This window comes from Cyanistes caeruleus, chromosome 3 (genome assembly GCF_971803275.1).
Source record: "Cyanistes caeruleus chromosome 3, bCyaCae1.hap1.1, whole genome shotgun sequence".
In the NCBI taxonomy this organism is placed as follows: Eukaryota; Metazoa; Chordata; class Aves; order Passeriformes; family Paridae; genus Cyanistes; species Cyanistes caeruleus.
Window position 1 is genome coordinate 33578967 of NC_141703.1, and position 26307 is coordinate 33605273.

The window sequence follows — 26307 nt, forward strand, 5'->3', positions numbered from 1 at the left end:
CATCATAAGCAGGCAAAAATATGTCAGCAAGGCTGACTTGGTGTACATATTTGGCAGCCAGCAATGCTCTCTGAAAAGTCTAATATTGAGATGTGAGGCTTGAATTTTCTTTGTCTCCCACCACCCTGAGGTAGAATACTGCAGTAATATAGGATCTGGTTAATGGCTTCATGGTGCACAACTCCTTAAGAGCAAATCAGAGATATAATTACAAATTCATACAATACTGCCAGCTTGTGTCACAAGTAGAGGCATTTAAACATTTTGTACTTGCAGACACATTTTGTTTCCTCCTTATCACATGCACCATGTAGTTAAGACCTTGTCCTGGCTCTCTCAACCTGAACAGTTGGTTTAATGCAGGAATATTTACATCTCTACAAGAAAAAAAAAAAAAAAAGAGTATAAAATGTAGATACTGTAAGAGCAGGTGCACTACCAGCCAAAGAAGGAAAAAGAAGGAAGTTGTTTGCCATCATGTTTTTAAATTAATTCCTACTGCATATCACTGTAGGGCTCTAGCAATGAGCAGTTCTTACACATTTTAGTGAATTACTGTTGGTGTGTTGGTTTTTTTCCACAGGGGCCTTGGCCTGAGCGATGTTTACAGCAGTCCAGATGTGAAGGCTGGTTCCGCATTAAGTCACCCTGATCTTCTAATCCCAGGTTCACATACTTCTAGTGCTGTATTTTATCCGATGGTTTTATCTAGCATTGTATCCAGGTCACATGGAGTTTATGGAAAACTGCTTGAAATGCAGTCTCAGGGGTGGTGTTTAACAAGGTGTGCGTGAGGATGTTTATGGGGTGTGAGAATGGGAGTCCATTCATTCTCCACAGTGAGTGTTACTGAGCCCAGTTCTCTTCTAACCTTGTCCTGGTGCAATCATTAAAGGGGAGAGAAGGCTCTGAGCTCTTGTATCCAGCAGCCTGTAATGTCTGCCAGCTACTTGTCTGCTACCATGCCCAGGTGCTTGGCTCTTGCATCTCCATCACCTGGCTAGGACTCAGTCTGAAGAACTGAGACCTAAACTTGTTTTGAGACAGAATCTACTTTTCTTTGTTTCATCAGGGCAGTCTTCATCAGATTATCAACAGGGCAGTGTAAAACAGTGCCTCTACTCTTTTTCTACTTTGGCAGTTCTAAAGAAATGTAAATCATGTAGTAGACAAGTATATTTTTAGTACTTGGTACCCACAATTTTTTTCTGTAATAACAGATATATTTCTAGGGCTGGGTCTTATGAATATCTGTGAACATAAGTACATACATTAAATAGAAACTTCAGTAAACCACAGAATTTTGCCAGCTACCACTGCTCTAATTAGCTCATGGAACTAAAAATAATTAATATAGTTAATTGTTGGATTACAATACAATGAGAAGTGCACACCTAATAAATCACATTGTTTTTATTATTATTTGGTAAGTATCTGGCTGCTTGAGTAATATTTTACAACTTTGGCTAAGTTGACCTTGTGCTCTTCAAAGCCAGTAGCAAGATTTCCAGTTTTCATAATGCTATGAGATCAGACACCTATGCTCTGGGGGGTTTAATTCACCACTGCATTACTCCATTTACAAGATCTGATCTGTGATTTGACCGCTATTTCCATTCAGCAAAACTAAAAGATTAACTATTTCTAAATTTATGAGCTAATTAGTACACTAATACAAACCACATTTATAATTTTCCTGAGTTTGCTTAATCCTTCTTCATTACGAAAGTCAGTTCAGATGTCTGTAAAAGCTTACAGGAAAAAAAAAGAAAAGTATTTGTTTTCATTTTCATTAGGGAAAAGTGAAAATTCCAAAAGATTCTGGGCAGACAGAGCCACATTCTTTTACTCTCATTAAAGTCCTTTTAGTTACAGTAGTTAGAGGAGGAAAACACAGTGCAGCTCTAGGCATATGTCTGCAAGGTTGCCAACACCAATAATTTTATCACAAGTCTAATAAGATTTACTGTTTTTCTTATAAAGCTCCAGAGTCTCATGATTATGGAATAATGTTATCTTCCATTAAATGTGCATGTTAAAAGGAGTCCTTGTAGTTGCAAAGAAAGTATTGGAAATACAAAATTATTGGTTCAAAAATCCTAATTAAATAAAAAAAAACCCAGATTAATTTCTTAAAAATCAGATTTTAGAGGCAATCTCATATTTTGGAAAGTGTTTATTAATCAAAATATCTTGTCAGTAGTGGCACTAATTCCAGCAGTATTGCTCTTCAAGTATTTCTGTATAGAATCTGCTACTTTCTTGATATTCTTCTCCTACTCTAGAAATTTCACTTAAGACACAGAAACCCTACATGTTTTTCTGATTTAAGTGCATCAGAATGTTGAGACGTAGGGTTAAGAGTTGGCTACATATTTTAGATATTGGAGCCAGACAGCAATTCAGTCTAATAATGTGCATGTCTACTATTTCCTGAAAATTTGCTGGTACATGACCCTTTATATGCATATATGTGACCCTACAACAAACTCTTTTATGTGGTGCCAAAAAATGGCATTAGCTTCAGCTGCTTTATTAAATTGCTACCCAAGCTGGCGTACATTCAGAGCATATCAGCAGCTCACGCGTGCTGTGCCAGCTAACATGGGAACCTCTGCTCTTCTCTGTGCTCATTGAGGTTAGCACACAAAGAACAAAAGCCTCTTGAACACTGGGCCAGAGTATTTTTCACACTGTCACAACCATGTTTGTCCTTTGGTCTGAAAAAAGCACTGGAGGGGCACTAACAAAGGCTACCTTGAGCTGTTTTACTCCCCCAGTCCTCAGTGAGGCAGCATATCCAGCAGACAAGGAGTCTGGCTTTTAGAAGGCATTTATCAAATAGGCTGCAGCTGTGATGAACAATACTATTCCTAACTAAATATTCTATCCCAGAGACAAGGTTAGAGAAATAGTCCCTTTAATTAACATTTACCTTTTAATACTACCAGCTGAAAAAAGAAGTCAATGTGACAGCAGTCAGCAACTGCCAAGGTATAGATCCAATACGGCACTGTTATGGAAATGAGAAAAGTGCACACTGGAAGAAGACAAAGCTTGCATAATGTTCCACATGATCCTGGGAAAAATAATTGCAGCTAAAGAATGTAATTTGAATGTATGAAGGGTATTCACAGTGGCTAAATTTATCTGGGTGATACAGACTCCTCTGGGCTGGAGCTGGTTTCCTGATCTGAGCTGCCCTCCAGAAGAGCCTGTTGGTATCCCTTGGTTGTGAAAGTTCCCCCATGGGGCTTAGTGGCCATGGGCTAATATGGCCTTTGGGAATAGTCCCCATGGTAACATGAAACCAGCGTGTATTAGTATTTCAATGCTGCTGTTTCCTGACTTTTAAGCACCTCCCCACATAGCTTGACTGTCCTGACTCGGTACTTAGCCCTTCTACAAGGACTGGTACTAAGAACTCTTCTGGAAGAAGCAAGATTGGAATGCAGCTTTTTGACAAAATTAAAATATTTTTCTAATTTTCTTTTTTAATGTGTAAAAGAAGTTTCTGTCACATCTGTCTTACACTTCTAATATTCCCATAGGTGTTCACAAGACATTCCAAATAATTCTCAGCAGAAGTGAACTCATGCAGCAAATGTCCTTAGTGTTCTGGACCTTGAAATGCAGATAATAGATTAGTCAGAACTATGCACTTTTCTTCCATCCTGTTCAGGACAGGGGACAATCTTCTACTTGAATTACTTCAAAATCACATGCTTAAATCCTATTCTATGACATCTTAAATTAATTTCTGTGTTTTTTATTATATAACCCACTCCAAACTTTGTGTATCTATTTGGTGTCTATTCACTTTAACCTATAAAATATTGCATTTTATTTATTTATATTCCTGCAAGTCCTGAAGATGTAAGGGACCTGGGAAGAGTAGTTGGGCTCTTATTTTCTTGTTCCTCAGTGTACCTGTTAGTGGCTTCCGTTGCAGAACCACTCTTACACCACACAGTGGTGCATGTAATGTTTGGTTCCTAAATTGCTCTTATGGAAAAGGTTGAAAAAATGCAATTTATTTATTTATTTATTTGTTTTTAATCTTGGCCTTGACTGAAATGGATATATTTGTGTGTCTTCTTAGTTCAGCTCTTCTCTCCACAACTGCTGGTGGGTCGCATGTCCTTGCTAAGATTCACCATTTCCTGCCAATGTATCTTAATTTAAGAATTAGTTCATCATTAAGAGCTTTAACTTGTAATTATTTCTAAAAAATAAATAATTTCTAATTATCCTTGATAGTCTGAGCACTTATCCTGCTCTTGAGAGTGCTTCTGTGCATACTTTTTCCACTTGCCTCACACTCCATCTTTACCTTGTGGCTGTGAAACTACACAAGCTGGTAAGACAAACTCCACCAACAAGCAGAGAACACAAATGCCCTGTGAGCATGTCCAGCATCTTGCAGAGCTCTCTCTTTCCCCAGAGGAAGATCAAGTCTGAGCACTTCTTGCTTGTGGTGTGAAGGAAAGAATATTGATGAAAAATGTTCTTCCCTGGTTCTGAAGGTGTGTCTGCCAGGCATGGGGAAGTTTCTCTGAGCAGGAGTTCCCCTCATCCTGCTGTCCTGGATAATGCCTGTGTACCAGGTTTGTGTGTGCAAGGTGAGAGCAGAAACATGGAGGAGGCACAAACTCTAGTATAGTCAGTAAGGGCAGCCTTGGACTTAGTTTTAGCACAGTGCCTTAACATTTAGATTGCTGCATTGCATTTTTAATTAAGTGTTAGTGTTGCCTACAGTTAGGCATTCCTTGCGGCTTAAATACTCCAAATAATTATAAAAGAAATAACTGGTATACAGTATTTGAAAGTCAAACAGCATAATTCCATACATCTCTAGAAGGCAGGAAAGTAACTATTGGTGGAATTTTTAAACCAAACCAAATTTATTATGCATATTATTATACACTTGTTTTCCTGGAGACATCTTCTTCAAGCCCAGATGTCTAAGTAAGTTTCATCACTAGTGAGGTGCCAAGCTCAATTCAATTGTTGTTTTGGGGTTGAATGTTCACAAATAGCAAGAGGATTTTCCAAAATGAAATGGAAGTCCTTTGGAAATAATGAGATACCTGATGACGTTATTTGATAAAACTTTCAGGAATGAAAATGAAACATTGCAGTGGCTTAGTATATTAAACAACTTGAATTGATTAAAAGGGCTGTATTTCTTTCTCAAAAAGCATTTAAGACATATTACAAGTCTTCAGTAACCCACCATTAAACACTGCAGGTACATACTGAGAACAGGTCTGTTTTTCCCCCAGTTTTGTACATGTTCATCTGAGCACTCTTAAAATGATGCCTGCATTTCCCCCCCAAGGTGGCTACTTTTCACATGCTCTAACCTACATAAATTCTTAATGTTTTACTGCACTTTTTGAGGTGGAGATGTTATTGGTTAGATAATAAGAAAAAAACCCAGTTCTACCATGTAATGTGCATTTTTTGCACCTTATGAGAATATTGAATAGACTTCATTATTTTTTTCAATACAAGTCTGAATTCTACCATTTGATTACCTGAACCAAAAGCATTTCAATTTGCCATCCATCACCCTGACCAGTGTAAAATGCTGAATATTCAGATTAAATTGGAACTTTTTTTCTATGAATAAGGAATTTGATTCAATTCTATAATATACAGTGTCTCTGGGGAGAGGAAATTGAGCTGAAGGTCGCTGAAGGCAAGTGAGAAAATTGTATTATCCAAATACAAAATTCTTTTTCTTATCATCAAAACCTGAAATACAGCCATGGGGAATAAGGGGGTCAAGAGAGAATTCAATTAGAGATGAAAATGGAAAAGGTGCATTTTTCAACTTACCTTTCATTTTTCCAAACAAGTGGCAGCAGTGAGCTGTATAGAGACAATGAAATATTTGTCAAGCAGTTTAAACTTTTTTTTCTTTTTAAATATAAATCAGAAAACATTCTCAATCAGTTATAAAGAGATAGTAAAAGTTCATATGAACATGGAATGGCCAATTCTTCTTAGCCTTAACCATTGCAGTTTTAGCTTGTTCATCAGTGGCAGGGAGAGGTAATGAATATCTAATTATGACAATTTATATGGATAAAATTATCTTGTTCAGAAAGACTTCTCAAATGTTTGTAATCAGTTTCCTTTCTAAGACAGTTTGTGATAACAAATTCTGCCCTTTTCCCTCCTTAACTCCTAATTTTAAATAATAAGCGTTCAAAATCATTGTAAAGGCACTATAGTGTAATGCCATAAAGATGCTTAATTTTCTCTTTATTTTGAAGTTTCTCTTTGTTTTAGTGTAGATACCAAGTACTTATTAAATAAACCAGACCTTGCCCAGTGTGGGCATCTGTGAAGCACTAAGACAGATACAGGCAGTGATTTAGCTAAGAGCTGCCGCGCTTGCTCAGTTCTCGGCTGCACGATTGGTATCACTGCACTGTGTCTGCAGGGTAGGAGGTCTTGATAAAGGCCTTTGAGCTAATGCTGAGGATAATGGTAGAGGAAAGGAGATTTCCAGTGAGATCCTGGAATGCTAATTTAGCAACTTCATAAGCTTGCTCTGTAGATTACACAGTGAATTATAAAATTAACTTGAGATATCTCAGGAGTTCTTATTCTGTGTCTGTACTTGTTTAGTTTGCAGTCATTTATTCTTTCCAAGAAAACATCACTATGATATATACAGAAATCTTTCTGTATTTGGAGACAATTTTTAATAATTTATCATTAAAGAACCATTTATGGTCTTTCTAGTTAGAATAGATGGTGTCATATATAACCAAACATTCAAATATATTTTAATTCTAAGGAGCCTTTCATTCATATTGCAAGTACCAGTTCTGAGTTTGGGTTTTCACAGTGTTAGCTAAAACTTAGTGAAGTTTTTCTCATATTCTCTAAAAAGTAATTTGAAAATGTTGTTACTCTTGAAGACAAATGCAGTCATCTCTGAGAAATAACCTGGAAAGAAAATCTTCGAACTCAGTGTAATAACTCAAATCTGATGATTGCCTTTTTGGTGAATTTGTAATACTATATAATTATTAAGTTGTGAATGCCCTATCCCTGGAAGTGTTCAGCGCCAGGTTGGATGGAGCTCTGAGTAACCTGGTCTAATAAAGGGTGTCCCTGCCCATGGCAGGGGGATTGGAACTAGATGGTCTTTCAGGTCCCTTTCAACCCCAAGCCACTCTATGATTAAAAGCATATTATATTGACTGTGAAGCTATTCTGCTTTTCAACAAAATAGTCTCCTTTTAAAAAGCTGAATTTAGCAATCCCAGCCTTATCCCACCTCAAGTGGTGCAAGGACTGTACGTGCAGATGCAAAATGAATCCTTTTGCGTCATTGTGAGCATATGCAGTTGGTATTGTTTGGAAATGTAAATGATGCAGTACCTACCACATCTCTGAACACATGATGGAGTTCGGAGAGATTAATTGTTTTCTCCCAAATTTAAAGGTCTTTAAAACAAATGTCCTGAATATTTTCTAAATTATCCTTTTCTTGTTCCATGGGACAGAATTATTTTCAATTTTTGTTGTTTTTTTTTATTTAAACCAAAATTATGTTTGAATATTTTTTTTGGTCCTGTTTCATCTGAAATATAATGGGCTATATACACTGAAATGAGCTGGAGTGAGAATTCATTTTCTGTACATTTTTTAAAATTTTATTATGAGCCTGTCTGCATTTTAAAGTGCCGAAACACCTCTATAAGCCTAGTACCTAAGAGATTCACTGGCTTTCAGTGGAAGTGAAAGGACTCTTCTGTTCAGATCTGTTCAATCTGCAAGATTGGGGTCTTTGTAAAATAAAATGCCTACTAGATGGATCAGGACTGTCTGCATGTTACTTATATAATGTGATATGAATACATTTTTTTTTTAAATTACAAAGAGTTTTATATTTTATATCTAATGAAATAAGGCTTACTCTAATTTTTATTTCAGCCTGTCACAGGAACAAGAATTTCATCTACAGTTGCTGAATTTTTCAAAGTGGAGGAAAAAGGACTTTACATAGGTAGGATTATTCAGTCTGGTTCTGTTTGAATCTACTGAACTTCCTTCTATTTGACAAAATGTAAAATTAATGTTTTTAGAATCTGGGGACTTCAATAATCTTAGAAAATTAAAAAATAAAAGGAGTTTTACTGAATTGAAATAGGTTGTTAGAAGGAAATCAGCCTCTGGTAAAGGAAAGGGAAGAAAAATGATAAAGAGAAATCACATTGACAGAAACTTCAAACATTATGGAAACAAGTAGGTCAAAAGAGTTGTTCAAAACAATATACCTTTGGAGTATATATTATCAAAAGCACCACTAATTCTTTAGGCAGAAAGACACCTGAGATCAAACAAATGCTAATTCGTAGCTATCCATTAAACAGCTACTTGGGTGATGGGAACAAAAGAACATATATAGTGCAGAAAATTAAAGCAAGATTATTCCAATTAAAAGGTATTATACCAAAATAATATAAAAATAAATATAAAATGTGCTTGATTTTTCAAAATAAACAAAAGCCTCAATGTTTGGGAATCAAATTCTGTTGGATAGATCATTTGTAGAAATTTGATTATTAAATCCTAAGATATGGGAAAGGGAACTAAAACCAATGTCAACCACCTGGACTGTAGAGAAGACCTTCCTTTTTAAACTAACTTTTTTGGACTTCTGGAGAATGCAGCAAAATAGAAGTTATTCAGTAAAGTGTCAGTTGGGTAGAAGCAAGATGTAGCAGCAAACCTTCACTTCCCCTCAGAGGTATCACTTTAAAAACAGATGGGTTGGCAGACATAGGCAACAAAGGAGGAAAGGGGTTATATGAAGGCTCTAAGCATGATTTGCAAGATGTTGTAAGATAGATGCTGGAGATTTTCATCTCAGGTGATCTCAGTGAGAGCTGAGGCTGCATACCAACTTGCACTTGCAAGGCCAAACCAGTGATGTAAAAGGCCACATGTATTTATTTGTTACCTTAATGCAGGCAGATAATTTAAATGGGAAAACACTGCTTGAAAGTGCAGCCTGATGACTGCTCTGGAATAAAGTGAAGGAGCTGTGTTGACTAGGCAAGAGACTGACCTACTTAATCAAATACCTTTGGGAAGATGTTTTAAGTATCAAAACCCTTTTCCACACAGTGTTAAGATTGTGATATTAGGCATTCAATAGTCATGGGTTCCCAGTGGGTAAGGCAGAAAGCTCAGCTCAGCCCTATTGTTTATCACCATGTAGAAAATATTACATAGATGGAACAGGAGACAAGTACTTTACTAGACCAACATGTCTGCGTGGAACTGCTTATCCCCAAGGTTCTGGGCATCATTAGAGAGAAGTTGTTTGTTCAATTGCTTTTGAACATTCTACATCATGGACTGCAGCCCAGGGGATGAGACAGGCTCCTTAGAGCTATTCCAACTCCAGCCTTTGTCCTCTGAGACTATGTTGCTCCTGGAGAAGGGAGAGAAGGCAGGGTTAAAAGTATAAAAAGAAGTCACTGTCCCTCATATGACCTCTGCTGGCCTCCCATAAAATAAGCATCAGTGCTTAAGAGGATGGGACTAACCTTTCTAATGCAGTTCTTTAATTTGCTTTTGTTTTATCTGTGATGAATTTACATAAGCCAGATATTTAGAAAAGTCCACAAAGAATAGAAGAGATATTTTTGGAGAAGGATACTTGGAACTCACCTGAGTAGGTGAAAAGTTTTTATGACTGAGCTGGCACCTGTGATACAAATCTTTTTTTCCTCTGAAGATTTCATCTTTAGCAACTTACAGATACTGTTGGTTTTGCAGGCCAGGGTATGCTGACCAAGGGAACCATTCTAGCTCCCCTTGATATTGCTGGAAGAGTCATCTTTGACTTTAACGGTGCGTGGTCTTAGCCAGCAGTATGCAGTTGTGCACTCCATGGGGGAATTTCCTAGCCACATGTCAACACCATAGTTTCTGAACAGCTGAGTTCAGTGCAAATGGTGTAAAGCATTACAGATTACCTGGTGGAAAAAAAGGTGATTGTGATGAGAAACGTCCTCTGGTAAGAGGAATGCATCAGTTATCTCAGTATGTTTTGGATCAGAGTCTAAATGACATGTTGAATACCTTGAGATATCAATGACTTCAGCAATATTTAATACTTTGACCAGCAGGATATTGCTTTACAAGACAGAGAGGCGTAATAGAAGATAATTTTACTCAGTAAAATATAAGTGGAATAAAGGCAGGCAGAAGTTGCCAGAAATGGGAAACCATACTTCATGAACTTGTTTCATCTATTTAAAAGGAATTTGCACAAATGGCAACCCCCTCCCCCTTTCTCCATTTTTTTAACTCTACAATACCAGGGAAATATTTTAACATGAATATCACTATGTTTCTTTTATTTATAAGAATAAGCCTATTTTCTTTCAGCTGCAGACCCATTATTGCAACAGTAAACAAGAAAAGAGGGATCAATTTTAAACTGATAAACAGTGAAAATTTTCACTGGGTAGAATAAGTTATGTTGAGGTTACTTGCTGAGAACAGATTAGGAGAAAGCCAGCACTTGTGTTTATTGAGCTTTTCTAATAAAAAGTAAACTCACAAAGCCTTGTTTATTAGTTTTTTTAATAACAACAAATTGGATACTGTGGTATGCACATATATATATTGACAGTTAAATCTGAACTTGTTCTCCCCCATGCATGAATATGTAAACATGTACTAATCATTTTACATATAGAAACAGCTGAAAAGCCCAGAGAGAGTCTGGCTCCAGCAGAGCTTTTCCTGTTTACTTTGTTGTCTGTTGGATCATGGGCTTATTAAAATACAGCTATAATTTGGTAAAACTCTCAAGTAGAATTTGTCCAAGAGGTTGCTTTACACAAGTGCACAGTCCAATGATTAGTTTGCCATCGGGAAGAAAGAAATGCACATAAAAAGATAAAACCAATCATATAATTGGGTTACATGAATGTATTGCAGAACAGTCTGTTTTAGAAAAGATACCAGATCAGTAGATAAAGAATTTCCCCACTAAATTATTTCTTTTGATACCCATCTTTTACAAAAAGAGAAGAATCATCCTTTTCTTTCTTCTCTTCTTTACAAGCAAATAAGAACCAAAGCACAATCCCCTTTAGGCCATACCTTTTATTTACCATAGTCTGATTGCCAAAGACAGAATTCAACTGAGAATAATACATATGCATGATGATGGACTTGTCATCCTTGTCTAGTGGGAAGGGAGGTTCTGGATGAGGAAAGTGAAAGGGAAAAATTAAGTAACATCTGAAAACTCTTTGAATTTTGAACTCCAGATGATGCTGTACAGGATAGGACTTTGAAAGCATCCTCTTCAGACATGAGAGGTGGGAAAAACTAGAAAACCTAAAGTAGATCAAACCCATACTGGTGGGTCCATAGTCAAGTACAAAAGCTTGTACTTGTGGGCAAGGTACTGATAGATGTAGAAGGCAGAAGCCTATTAAGCTTTGGAAAACTCTTTCTTGTATTCTCTAATGACCATCCTGCCGTCTGCTGAAGAAAGAACATGAAAATTATATTGCTAGAGATGTGTGCAGGGACTCCTCAGTGCTAACTCTGTGCAGTTCATCAAGTAAAGTCTCCCTTCTTGCCATCCCCAAAGGCTTGAAACACAGTTACTTGAATGGGCTTTTATATAAACAGAACATAAAACACCCATCAGCATGTATGCTACTGATATAATTTTAAGTGTTTTGCTTAAAAATACATAACTGTGAATATTGAACTCCTTAGTACAACTCCTCTGAGGGTGAATAAGGAAACTTCAAATTCATCTGTTCTAAATAACTTGAGATGTAAAGGATCTGTGTAAGTTACCTCTACCGGTTTCTCTTCATTCTGTAGAAACAAGATGAAATACTTCTAGCCATACTGAAGAAATGAAGCACTAGAGTCTCTAAAGGCCACACAGGTGAATTTTATTTTGAAAGAGTATGAGAAAATTCTTCTCCATTTTCCAGGAGTCTTCACTTCTTAACAGTTGGAGTCTTGTATTAACCTCACTTATGATCTTGACCTCAGTTTCAAGATAGCTCTTCCAAATCCTGAAGCAAAGAAAAATAGAGTTTCCCATTACTGCTACAGCTGAATGACCCTTTTTGTTTCCCAGCATTGTAAGAGCTGGTGTATGTGCTTATCCTGTTTTTCAGGAAATGGGAATGATGTGAATGTGCTAAAGGGAAAGGATTTCCTTGTTTCTTCTCCTCTTTGGCACCTGCACATGCCAGAGGCTGTGCACATACTGTATCTGCCATGCTGCAGTGCCTCTAGGTCACATTTGTCGTGATACATTATGTCACCAGCACTACAAAATTCCTGAACATTTACTGGGGATATTAGATTTGCTCTCTCTGAAGTGAAGCTTATAAACTGCATCACCAGCTATTAGGAGAAGACATGCAGTATATTTGTAGCTGTAAGTTAAGAAAAATCTGTATATATCTGTTTTCTATTCACTGAAGGAAGAATCACCTCTCTCCGCCTTATCAAATCTGATGCATCTCTCTTTTCCTCTCAAATGATAATAGCATAGTACAAATACTCTCCTATCATATAAAAAGACTTGTGCCTGCCTCTCTTTTTCCTTGTAATGTTTCATCACCAGTTTCATTCGCTTAAAATGTGTAGTGATTTCAAAATCACAACAGAATTTTTGTATTATTTGTGATGGGTTAAGCAGCATTAAAATGAGCAGTTCCAATGTAGTGCTTTAATTATTTTCTCTTTTAATAGAAATTTCAGCCTTGAGCTACTTGTGATGCTGTAACACGTGTGTATCTTCATGACTGACTGACCATACTGTTGGATTTTGTTACTGTTTTCAAGGTAGTTGAAACAGCAATGTATTTATGGCAAATCAGGTCAAGGATATGTTTGAGACACGTAAAACTGTCCTAAAAAGCATTCATAAAAGACTTGCTTCCCAGTAACTAGTGGTTTCTATATCTCTTACAGCAGAATATTCCTTGCTCTGAATGTCTAAATAAAACCCATGACTGTGCAGAGGAGCAATTTTTGAATGCTGGATTGGTCTGGACTATTTATTCTCTTGAAGCTCAATACTGTCTTGGTGGTCTACTGAAAAAACATTTTCCTTTCCTTTTGCACTATTTCATAATATAGCTATGAAAGGGAGTATTACAATATTCTTACAACATAACTGTTTCCTGTAATGCAATGCATATGAAGTGTAGTCTCAAAAGATACCATGAAATGGGAAGTCCATTTTCCATGTGGCAAAACTTACTATAACAGTGGGTTTAGTTGTTGAATTTTGAGTAGAAACGTTATTACATATATCTGTCTCACAAACAAAGGAGCAAGTTTTGTTATTCCTTGGTCTTGTAAAAATGAACGTAATACTTAGCAAAGATGATTTTATATTTGTATGAACAGAAAACATTTTCCTGACCACTTGATTCACGTAAAACAAAGATGTACATTATGGCGTCTCAGCGCTGTCTGGTCTTAGCATGAAGCCCTGGGAGGTATGTAAGAGAGCAAAGGGAAAAAGAGTTGGTCAAAGATATATGGCAAATTATAAAATGCATGTCTATGTGTCCAGAAGTTATTGCAAAGCTAACACTCCTGCTCATGTAATGGTATTAGTATCTATTGATTTTTGTGACAGAGAGAAGGACAGAGGAATAGAGCACAGAAAATGAAGAAAAAACAAGACAAAAAAAACCCATTTAAAAGCAGTCTTGCTTTTGTAGAGGTTACAGAGGGAGGAGGAAAATTAAAAATGCCGAAGTCTTTACCCTTTGAAGTGGTAGAAATTGACTCTCTTTTCTTTCTCACACATACATTGTACATAGAAAATACCATACCAAACCTCCTTTTCCCCTCTTTTGAACCCCAGACAGGGTTTCCCACTGATAGATTCAAGACTTTGTTGAAGGCAAGAGGCAGAGAAGCCGCAAGAAGCCCTAACACTAGTGTGGTGTAGTGGAAGAACACATCTCTGTCAGTATCTTGCTTTCCTGTGGGTTGTGTTCGCTGAAGAAGGTGGCGGGATACACATGATCATTGTTTGAAATGCAAACATGGCACACACTGGATTCCTACAATTCCTACAGTTCAGACCTGAAAGATTTGAGAAATCTCTGTGTGGCATGAGCTTCCATATACCTTTGCTTCCATGAACACATCCAGAATGGATCCACCTATATTATCCACACTCATTTTTGCCAAGACCCTCAGTTGAAGTCCAGTTCAGAAATATTGCCTTCCTGTAAACGATACACTGCTCCAGAGTTGATAGCCACCGGTTCAGCAAAAACAGTTCCCTGTTCATTTAAAAATAAGAAATTCCCAGAACAATGTACCTATGCCTGTGATGCAGCTGATTTCTCTACCACTGACATCACTTACTGTCCTTTTTTGCTTTTGCTTATTATTCTCTGCTGTCTCAGACCATAGCCCTGTAGTTTTTCAAACTTTTACATTTTCTACTGTGTTTACCTTCTTCTTCTTATATGAGCAATGATCTGTTTAGTTTGGGTCCCCGAGGGCTGTGGCTAATGGTGCTTGCGTGTCATTCAGTCAGTCTTCCTCCCTTGCTGAGAACACTCTTCTCTTCATGCTCATAGAAATGCACATATATTTCATAAATAGTCAAGTGCAATTAATTCTGTGTCATATATGGGGCTTCATTTCTCTGTTTATCTTTTTGTTTAGAAATATCTTCAGCAGGGATGATTTGATACTTTGTTTTTTCATGTTTTTCCTCTCAGTCTTAAACTCTGTTTCCACTTTCAGATGCTCATTTAAACTTTAAAAATATGGGGTAACATGCAGGAGGTGACCAGATAACAATACATTTCTATAGCACAGCTCTGCATACTGGTAGTCTTCATACTTAATTTCAGTTAATATATTTTCTGTTGGAAATCATACCAAGGTGATACTTTAATGAAAGGAATTCTCTTGCAACAGCTGTAAACAAACAAACAAACAAAAAGGTACCAATAATTAATCATTGAGATGACCTCAAATGTTAGGTAAATGCTTACCTCTTTTTTCCCTTCTTAGACTGTCATGAAGGAGAGGAATAAGAACATGATTGCAGAACATTGCATAGGACAACATGTACAAGCAATTTAGTTATGTTTTCCTACAGTCCTTCTTTCTGCTGCGTTTCTATGAGAGTAGTTTGATCTCAAGCAGAGAAGTGATTTTGTCAGCTCCTGTGGACCAAATTCCAGCCTCAAGCCAACTTATGCCTCTTTGAGCTGGGGCTCATGTGGTCTGAATCAAGGATGGCAGAAGCAGCAGCCTCCTCTTCCTGTTTCTGAGCAAAAGATGAATGGATGTGGTACCAGATGAAAGGCAATGCTGAATCTAATGAAATTAGTTTATGGGGCAGGCTCCACCCAAAATAATTTCATTTGTCTCCCAGCTACAAATGAAATTCATTTGTTTTGCACTTCCTGACAGATTCAAATGTGTCAAAACATTAGGGTCACGAAGGTGGGTGGTTTGCATTGACAACTGTGGTTTTTTGTGGCACACTGGTTTAAATCAGCAGATTTCAAACAGATTTTGTATTGAAGTTTAGGACAGAGTTGAACCCAATTTTCTTGAAGAGAGTTGTGGTGTGTGAACAGATTTATATGGCTGGTCAGTAGCTGGAAGCAAAGCCATTAATGTGTAATGTCTCTGGATGTTATCTGGGAAACTGAAAAAGCAATTAAGTATTTAGAGAGACATTTAAGGGAGAAAAATCAAATCAAATACAAAATAAAGGCTTTGTGAATTCAGTTATACAGGGGAAGAAGACTGAAGAAATGTTTGAAGAGAAAGCTGCAGTATAATGGCAAAATACTGTTTAGAGAACATGAGAATTAAACTGAATAAAGTTGAGATCAGCCAGACAACTCCAAGCCCTTCATCTTTAAAGCAGTTAGTTATAGGTTAAGGGTGCAAGTGCTGTGCATTTTTCCTGTATCAACAAGAGATGCAATCATTTAAATCTGGCAGAGGTAAAGATGTGCTAATTAAATGCATGCCTTGCATCAGCTGAAGAATGTGAGCTTGATCTTAACAGCCTTTGTAATTTTTCAGATGAGAATGCTACATTCTCTTGCAAAGGCCAGCTGCCAGAATGATGGTGCTTCTTTGGGAAAAGATTAGGACATTTAAGTAAACTATCTGTGAAAATTGTAACATAATTTATAAGGACAAGAAGTAAAAGTGGATATATTGCTGGTATTTGCACGTCAAGTGCAAGCTGGACATTTGGTATCAGATGGGATTTCTAGTACATTGATAAACTACAAGGTGAAAGGGAAACACAAAACTGATGGTTGAGTAGGATACACCAATTCATAAGTGATGTTTGTGTAATGGCTAGTGGCAAGGAACTAATATATATTTATTTTGCTTATTTGTGTTTAAGTGTGCATATAACTACAGCTTGTTTCATTTACAAATACTGCTAAAAGCTGTGGTATTTTACCTCTGAGTTTTAGGTTCCAATAAGGTGCAAAAACTAGATCTTTAAGGGGATCTAGTTTTTCTCTGGGGATATTAATTATCCAGATTTATGATGTATATAATTTATAAAAGTACATATGTGTGAAATGCTTTAACTACACTGTACATAGAAATTTGTAATTCTAGCATACACTTAGTACCAAAGTTCTTGAATGCTATTCTCCCATTTTTGACATTGAAAACATTTAGTTTAAGGAAAACTTCTCTTGTAATAGAACTGATGAACTAATTGTAGCAACTTTACTTAGTCTCCATAACATTTATAAATGCATTTACACTATGGGTCTTTTTTTCATATTGGGATGTTATGGTACATTACATTCAGCTATCTAGGTCAAATCATATTAGTTATTTATATTTAATAGGTTTAAAAAGAGTTTGAGCATTTGGTGTGTACATTTTTCCTGAGGTAACAAGCTGAATAGCAGTGCAGATACCGGGTGGGTCTGTTGGTTGTCATGGCACTCGGTGCAAAGGAACAGAGCTATCTCAGCCCCATGCTGGGGGAATTAAAAATGAAAATGAGAAAGATTAGGTAATGTAATGTTGATTTTTCTTGTGATTTCTACTTCCTCTGAGAAAAACAAACGCAATATTTTTAATGAGAAAAAAAAATCTCTCAGATACTCTTGGTATTTAGAGATGTCAGCATTTTGTGTGACAGCTTATTTCTAGCTTGACTGCATTTATGTTTATAAACTATCAGTAGAGGTTTATAATGGAAGGAGATGATGCTCTAGGTGTTATGTGCATACTGCCTACTCTAGAAACTAGCCAGATTTAGCTCAGATATGTAAATAAGATTACTTCTATACTCTGTGGTGTTTTACTCTCTGTCTGACCCCCTTTTGTGACTTCCCTCACACCAGCACAACCACCCAAAGCATCTCCAGAAGCTGCTCCTACACTGCAGCTGGTGTTGTGTGGCATGTGTAGTATGTGGGGGCCTCCAGCCCCTTCACCTGCCTGCTGCTACTCAGCCCTGGGTGCAGCTCAAACCAGTCACTGCACTCTGCACACTGTTGTTTTCCTGCCCCTTTTTTATGAAGTGCAATTAAAAGGACCTCAGACAAATATTCACTAATTTTCAGTAATACCTCAAGAGATGCTTATGGGTTTCATCCAGGGAAGAAGAATTCTGGGCTTATGTTTCCAGTGGTTTGAGTTGGAGAAATGTGGAGATCTGGCTGTTTGCAGGTCACACATGTAACACCATGTGAAAACTTTTTTTTTAATCAGCTGGGGACCAGTTGCCAAAGAGTAGGTATAACCTAAGCACAGATGCCGTGCTGGAAGGCTCACAGATAGAAATCAGGAAACAATCCAGAAGGATCTTCACCTTCCTCAAGTTTTCTATTTTGTCTGCTGGCCTTGATCTCATTTTCTGGATATCTGCTGTCCAAAACACCAATTCTCCTGTACATGTAGGGATTGCTGTCGTGATGGCAGGTCATGGAACAAACAGGGAATAAATGGGCTAATCTGGGAGAGGTCAAACTTCTAAAGATCTTCAAATGGCTAAGAGCCACCTGCATCTTTCCTGCTCTATGCCCAGCACCTCATCCCCATAGGGTACCATCCTGGTCACTATACTCCAGATATTTAGTAGACTGTGGACAGTGGATTGGGGTCAAAGAATATGGAAGCAGTAATCTTGGTGGTTTGTCTACAATACTCTCATAGCTTAAATCTGCTCTGCAGTACAAGAGTATAAAAACATTGTGTTAACAAGTGTTCAAATCATCTCCAAATTACCAGCAGCATTATCCTACAAGATTTCTTTTTCCCTAGGTACATTTGCAAATATGTATTTACATTTACTGGATAGAAGTCAGTGACAAGAATGATCTGAAATGAAATTGTGAAGCATGCTGCTTAGAACAGTCAGCATCATAGGGGAAACAGTAAGCAGAGAGCAGTCTAACCAGGATGCTGCCAGGCCAGTCTGCAGAAAGATGACAATCTATATTCATTAAAGATACTTAAGAATTTTCTAAAAAAATAAACATAAAAAATAATTCAGGAAATATGGATGTTATTATTGATTAAGCTTTTGAAAGGGAATTTTTCTCAATAAAGGAAACCATATTTTCTACTCACTGTTTTTCTTGTGTTTTCATTAAGCAATTTAATATGTCTGAATCTTACTTCATGTTGTATTTCCTCTTTATTACTTTATATTACATCTCTGTGTTCAGAGATTGAATGATATAATGCCTGGCTAGAAAGAAAGTATGCCTTCTGTTCAAACGTATAATTTCAGACCAACTTTATGCTTTTTATTGGGGAAAAGGTTATTAAAAAGCCCATAAGGTATGTTTGTTTTCTTTTTGATCAGAAACTTTGGTACTCAGGTTTTTGTATTTCCTATCCAGAAATAAAAATGTACTCTGTCTGTTCTCTAAAGGCCCACTGTTGCACTGTTAAAGTCAATGGGAAATTTGCCCCTAACTTTGATGGGAATGCTACCAGACCCCATATTTATAGCAGAGGGCAATATTCGTCTTGGTGTAACGCAATAGATGTGCATTTCAAATATCTGGTAGTCATTCTTGCTTGGTTTTTCTAACCAGTCAAAGTGCATGTAGCAGTGCTTCCTCAAGACAAATTAAAAATAAGAAAAAAAAAAACCAAAACAGTATTGGAGAACACTGGATTTCTAAAGAAAACAAGTTTTCAGATGTATTTTTTCTTACCATGTATTTTTTTTGCAGAGGTATTGCTGTGGTAATGACTATTAAAAGAAGAATAAAAAGAGGCTTATGCTCTGAGAAAATGTTTTTTAAGCCAGCCTGAGACAAATAAAATCTCTAAAGAAGAATCCCTCTTTCTTAAGCATCTTCTTTGCCAGATTACGCACGCTAGTGACAGCATAGCTGTTAATGTGTCTTGCTTGTGCAATTCTGTCACAGCAAATGTGTGTGTTTCCTCAGACATCTCTGAAAGCATGATCATCCTTATTATTGAATCAGCAGAGGACAAACCTTAGTCAAAAAAGATGACTTTACACCAAATTCTTTGGGATTTTGCCTGGAACAGACCATAAAAAATGGTGGAAGATTTGCTTCTGGGAGATATCCTTCATAGGAAATGGAGTTTCTGAAGATTGGGGCTACTTCATGTTTCAAATTAACTTATTTCATTGAAAATACAATAAAAAACTCGATCTTTTTGATCACAATTTTTTTCCTCAAATCTACTTAAAATGAAGGTATTTTTATTTTAAAAACCTGGATATTATAATTGCAGGAAGAGCCCAGGAAGAATAAAGGCAGATGTGGTGGCACCTAGCAGTGACAAACAAGAAGCCAGCAAATACTAATGTGCAGCTGTAGAGTTCCAAGAAAAGCTGTAGCCTGTGAACTAATTATCAGTCTTCTGTGGTATCTTCACAACCTATTGTGAAGGTAATGTGAAGGTTCTAAATACAGGTTAAGTACATGAATAAAAGGTTGTCCATACTGGCATGCAGTGAAGGGAGGCAGATGCTGAAGATTTAGCATATAATTCAATCACAAATTTGAGTTGAATTTAAAACTAGTGTCTTTAAAACTATGCTTGTGTGACTATTGCAGAGGGTATCACCCTATAAAACAGTGTCTGTATAGAAAAGTTCAATGGTCTGTTAAAAATATGTATTAATAGTTTGGAAACCCAGGGAGAATCCCTCATCCACAATCATGGTCCTTCACTGAAAGAGGTATTAACAAATATTAACAATGTCTAGTCAAATTTATGGGTTTTTGTGCTAAATACATATTTTATAGAATTAAGAGTACTTTTTATTTCTGTAAGAGAATGAGATGATAGAAGACATTCTGTGACTTTCAGCAAGGAACAAAATCTGTTCTGGATCTAGTCCTAATTTAAAAAATTTAGAAATATGGATTCAGATTGAGAAAGAAGTTCATGCTTCTTTTGACCTCTGTTTCAGGAAGAATTCAAGAAAGTTGCTTTGCAAATTCAATCATTTGCTTGTCTTTGAGTGAAGAATAAAATCCCACTTCAGCAAAGCAGCTAAGTCTGTACTGTAGTCCTGTTAAGAATTTGTGAGGTATCATTGCTGGAATAGAACAAAAGCAATGAAGTTACAAAAACCATTACCCTCAACCAATCATCATCTAATTTAAAGTGTTTAACATAGTGTTTAACATCCCCAAAAATACATATGTACGTCTGCTTGGAAGAAGTGTTTTTCCATTTGTTGCTATCACAAGCTGGAAAATTGTGAAACAAAAGGTCTTTGAGCTGTGGAATCACCTATCAAAACCCAGTCTCTAGTACCTACTCTGTTTTCCACAGAGATGGTAGGTCCTGCAGGTGACCTGAGTTTCACCTTGGTTTCTCATTTGTGTGTGATTGCTTTTGCATGTGGTTAATACCCTCTCCTGGTACTCATTGCCATAGTTTGATTAAATTCACAGCAGCTGAAGATTTACCCCTTCATGCTTTTGAAGTGTTGCTGTCAAGCTTTGTACTCCAGGGTGGCCATAGGATGTGTACTGAAGCTCTTCATTTTCAGAAGATAGATTGTGGCAAAAAGTGCTGAAGTGGCTGGACAGTGCCCTGGCCTTCTGTCCAGCTCTCCCACAGTCAATGGCTGCAGCCTTGAGTGTGTGGTGTAGTATCCTGTCCTTGAGACAGTAGCAGTGACATTCTCTCTTTCCCTTCCAGATAAGTTTGTTGGTGCCCCCAAGGTGTTCCAGTAGCAGTACAGGATCTGGAGCCAGAACAAGGGGCTGGATGTGGCTGGGGCAGTCTGGTGCTCTGCTGGGCAGCCCAGTGTCTGCCTGGGGCTGTTGCCATATGATGATTTGGACTTGGCAATCCTGCTTGGGGTGAGTGAGGATGTGAGAGAGAATAGTCCCTGGGCTGTTTTATTTAGGAGTTGAGGCAGGACAGAATAGGATGGTTTTCCTGGCCCTTGCAAATGTGCAAACGGTGCAAATGTGGCAAGAGGTCATTTGCATTGTAGAAAATAATCTGTGTGTAATTCAGATAAATACATTTGTTTGGGTTCTTATGGTTAAGGAGCCAAATTCTTCCATTTGCTACAAAATGAAACTCACAGATACTAGGAATTGTCCAATATTTTTGCTCCTTGCTTGTTGTTGGAAGAGAGAGCTTTCATTATCAAATGCTTGAGAAATTGCACTAATTGTGGCTGCTGCTGTGCCCTGCAGCAAGGCCGCATCCTTCACAGGTCCTCTGAGAGCAGAGGCCTCATGTTGTCCCTGTCCTGTGCCACCTGGCAGCCCCTGTGACCACCAAGTGTCGTACAAAGCAACTGAATTTGGGAACTTGCTGTGTGTAAATACCTTGCTGATGGCTTAGCCCCCGTAATTGATATTGCAAAACTTCTCAGAAGTCCCAGAGCACAGATTAGGCACAAATACCTGCTTCTGTGTGAGCTGCTTTGCCTTGCTGGTAATGGCCTGTGCCAGGGGGTTGGTGGTTTACTGGTGGTTAAAGCTCAGTTGTGGAAACTCATTTAATTTCCTTGAGAGGAAAGCAAAAACACGAGAATGCAGTAGGTCAGGCAAGAAATCTCCCCCAGCAGGGAAGGAATTGTGTGCTGCACTATGCATTCAACAGCCTTTCTCTTTATTATTTTTCAGTTAAATAAAATTATTTTTGAAGAAAGCACCAAGGGGCAAGTGTGAGCTGAACAGCTTGGGAATGCTTAGAAACATGTAAGAAAAATCGCTTGATTACTTAGAGGAATGAAATAACCACACCAACCAAGCTGCTATAATCCATACTAGGATAAAAATACATGTAAATTCTACTTTACCAGTTAATAAGATGACAATCTTAAAGGGATGTCTTGTCACAGATAAACTGATAAGAAAATGACAATCCATGCTGGTAAATGGTATTCTTGACATGAGATGATTTCCGTATAATCCAAGTGAAATCCAAGTATATAGAGAAGGAAGGTGAAGCACAGATTGTTGTCATTGAGGAAATGTCAAAATAGGAAGTCAGATTTAGAGAGGCAAATCCTTCTTAATAATTTCAACTACTCACAGCTAAGAAGCTGTGGGTTTCCTTGAAGCTAGTTACAACAGATTTGAAGATTTTGGTTTTAAAAAATAATGCCAAGCCCAGCTGGCTTCAGGCAGTTCCTTGTGTTTAATTTTCAGTTTATTTAACCCTTTCTTACACCTCTATTATGAACCTCGGTTCAATTTGTAAGGAAAAAATGCCTTTCCAAATAGAAAATATCAGTGTCTTATTTGGAAAATGAGGATATGAAGTGTTGATGTTTCTGAAAAAATATTGAGAAGTGTTTTGACATTTCTGACATTCCTTCATTTTTTTTGTGTCTAAAACAGTCTGTAAGAGTTGATTTGACTTGACGAATATTCTCACTCCTTAGAAGATCTGTTTATGCCAAATTTGCTGTTTAGTGATGTTATTTCCTGCAGATCTATGGCTCAGCCTTATTTAACATAGTTAACAAAAGTTAACTATAAGACAACACAAATTAACCATTGTACTTTCATTAAATACATAAAATTAATGTCTGTCTTAAAGCCTTAGATCCTTGGAGCAAGTGTCTTTGCAAGAGAACCTGTTTTTATTAACAAAAGCAGAATGATTTTTTAAGTCTTAGGGATGAAGGCAACTTAAAAACGGGAAGTACATTTGAATCTATGGTCTCTAAAGACCAGAATGCAAACATCTCATGTGACTATTTCAAGGCTTTGCCATTTTTAGATAGAAAATTAATTTCTAGAAGTCATGAAAAAGTTTTATGAAGCTGGGGTTTATCATCATACAATTGAAGGGCTGAGCTGGACTTTGACTGAGATAACAAATCAGCAAAAAAAAGGAAAGGTAATGCCACACTCATCAAGAGCAAAGGAGATTTTTGCTGTCTTGGTGGAGTCTGGATCAGGACCCTGAAAGTTTTTATGTGTGAGTTTATGTTATGCATAATAGAGCCCATATTAAGTTTCCCTGTAAGTGGTTTTTAACCAGCTCCAGAGCAATGTGGAGTTGACTTCATGTGGTACCTTTGCACCAGCAAGTATCTCCCTCATAGCCCATCGTGCCCTGCATGTTCAGTCCCACAAGCCATGGGATGCATATGATATGAGAGTGTACCTGACACATGAAATTATTCCTAGCAGCTATTATATTAGTATGTTTGGTATGGTCTTTATTGTGTCTTCTAGAAATAATTTTCATGGATGCTTTACTGACTTACATTGTGTAATACACTTTTCCAGGAGTAACTGAATATAAACATAAACACACATGTGCACACCTCCCCCCTTTTCTTATGAGATTGTTACTGTTGTTATTATTTTATGGTGGTTTCTTATAAGCTCCCCCAGGCACACTAGCTTATTAATTTTATTTTTGTAGTCCTAAGTTCTTAATTTTACGATTTTTGGCCCCTATTCAAAAAAGTACTTAAGGAAAATCTTTAGTGAAGTTTCTGCAGAAATATACTGAATAAATGTAATTTTTAGGTGAAAGAAAATGAGATAGGGAAAATGTGACTCTTACAATTCTGTGTCTCTGTCCCTTACAAAAAACTTGATTGTGTATACACACAGTTTTTAAGAGACATATTTTTTACATACTTTTAAAGAGACACTGTAGCAGTATAGGTTAGAGCTGCCTGGATGCTGCAATGTAAGAACTTGGATGAAATTTGGTTATACTCATTTTACATTTGACAGTGGCTGCTGGCCTCTTAAACTGTGGCTTGTCAATTACATTGGATTTGTTAATGTCTGGGTTTGGGGCTAGATAATGTGTGATACAATATTAATGTAAAGAGCTGTTATTATTCATTATCTATTTGTATCTTCTCTCATTAAATTTTATCATCTAATCAAGAAAGACACATGTCTGACTATTGATCTAAGGTAAGAATCACCAGTGTAAATTACAAATGTCAACTATTCAAAGTAAATGATCCAGGCAAACCACCCCCTGTTTGTCCAAGCTGTTTGCAGCAATTTATGAACAAAAACATCAGTAGAAATAAGAGCTGGTTCATAAGCAAGGAAATATGTTTAATGTATTAGATACTTTATTTGTAATTAAAATCAAATTTGAAGGTACCCATAAGGATCATTGAGTCTCATTACCTGCTCTTCTCAGGACTGCCTAAAACTAGAACATATCATCAGTTCTGCAGGAGACATAATTTTGGGGACTGTTAGAAGGTAGGCAGCTGTGGAATGCATTATTTGACTAGGAGGGCCTGGGTCAAATCTTCTTCATGCCTCAGAGGGACCAGATTAATCTAGTGAGCTCTGCAGTAACAACAAATCCCTTTGAGCGTGGTGAACAGCAAATTCAGCCCAAGGGAAGCTCACAATCTTCACAGTCAGGACCAATCTTCAGTTATTAACAGTCTGCTGAGGTCCATCCTTTACTTAGCTAAAGTCTGGAAATTTGTTAGAAGAAAACCATGAGGATATTACTTCATGTCTCTCTGGTGTATCAAGAAAAAAATAGTGCACTAACCACTAGGATTTAAATCTACTCCAAGCACTCACTTTAAAGATATATAATTTATTAGAACAATAGAGAACTTATTGCAATCAGAGCAGGGAATAAAATGAAGCAGCATTGTGATTTTCATGGCCATACCAGTCTGGAATTCATAAATAGAAAGTGCTATTCCATATTCTTTCATTAGCAGGGTGACATTACATAGGAGAGTAAGGGAAACTCCCATCAGCAATGCAGAACACCTGCCCCACACCCTTCATGTGAGAAATGGCAGCCAACAAGATCTTGCTTTGTGGAAGAATATAGGTTCCTAAAGAGCAGTTAAAGGAGAGTTATTTTGCATTCCCTTGGCCACAGTGCAGGGGAAGTGACAGAACAAGTGTAGAGTGCTTTACCACATGTATGGCCAGTATTAATGTCACCTGTGTTTCTGCTTCTTCTCTGCCATTGCTTCTCAATCTTCTCATAACTAAGATATTGCTGTTCAAGATTGTTCATTCTTGTCTAAATGAGGTCAAGTCTTGATATACTAGCACACAGTTATGGCACATTAGTTTTGTCCCAGCCTCAGCCACCTGAATGCTCTTTAGTTTCCCTTGGCTGGCACTGGTGCCTAGCTAAGAGGAACTCCTTTGCAGGTGAACTTCAGCAGAGGTTCAGCTGTAGCAATCTGCACTGGACACAAGACTGCATTTTTTTTTCTCCTATTAATTCTTTAAACAGTGTAAATTTCTATATTCAGGTGTCAAATTTAATAACCTTTGTAAATGAGGCAAATTATAAAGTAAACTTGTACAATTAAAATACAGATATTTATAGGTAAGGCCTCAAATCAGGTCCAGGAATGTAAATTGGATTTCTTACTCTGTAATGGGTTTTCTGTGTAATTTGAGGCTTTGGTTTCACATTTGTAAAACTGGAATGCATTTGTCTCATCCATTTTGATGGTAAATTCTTTACGATTATATCCAGCACCAGGCACATTTCCAACTTGCTTCTGAAACTCTTTGGAGCAGTGCAAACAAATAAATCTGACTCTTCGGGAACACCCAAAAACTCTTGAAGTAAACAAGTTGGGGTTTTTTTGTTGTTTTTTTTTTGTTGTTGTTGTTTTTTTTATTTTTATTTTTTTAGTTTTTCTTTGTGGTGGGGGTCAGAAGGCAGAAGGAGCTCTTGAATTAAATTCCTGCGCAGAAGATGAAGCCTAGAACTCTAAAATCTTCCAGACTCACTGGTCATGTGGCACTTTTTCCCTGTCCTTGTCAGTCAGCATTAAAAACA

The 26307-nt window shown here is 37.2% G+C and overlaps 3 long non-coding RNA genes across 5 annotated transcripts in view; 2 read left to right on the forward strand and 1 right to left on the reverse strand.

The window, feature by feature from the left end:
• LOC111945820 (uncharacterized) overlaps positions 1 to 26307 on the forward strand; it is a 128849-nt gene that overhangs the window by 5170 nt on the left and 97372 nt on the right. For 2 of the 3 annotated variants that reach the window (XR_015284397.1, XR_002871843.2), the window contains exons 2-3: positions 584 to 666; positions 7960 to 8032. This is a non-coding gene — a long non-coding RNA (uncharacterized LOC111945820). Of the gene's footprint in view, positions 1 to 583; positions 667 to 7959; positions 8033 to 18336; positions 18573 to 26307 lie in introns of those variants that run through there. The other variant, XR_002871839.2, reaches the window with a different exon arrangement.
• Positions 11942 to 15346, reverse strand: LOC111945838 (uncharacterized). Its single transcript, XR_002871846.2, has 2 exons — positions 15063 to 15346; positions 11942 to 12092 (listed from the first exon to the last, which is right to left on the reverse strand). It is a non-coding gene; the product is annotated as an uncharacterized LOC111945838 (long non-coding RNA).
• On the forward strand, positions 20946 to 24629 carry LOC147654066 (uncharacterized). Its single transcript, XR_015284399.1, has 3 exons — positions 20946 to 21087; positions 21220 to 21383; positions 22164 to 24629. It is a non-coding gene; the product is annotated as an uncharacterized LOC147654066 (long non-coding RNA).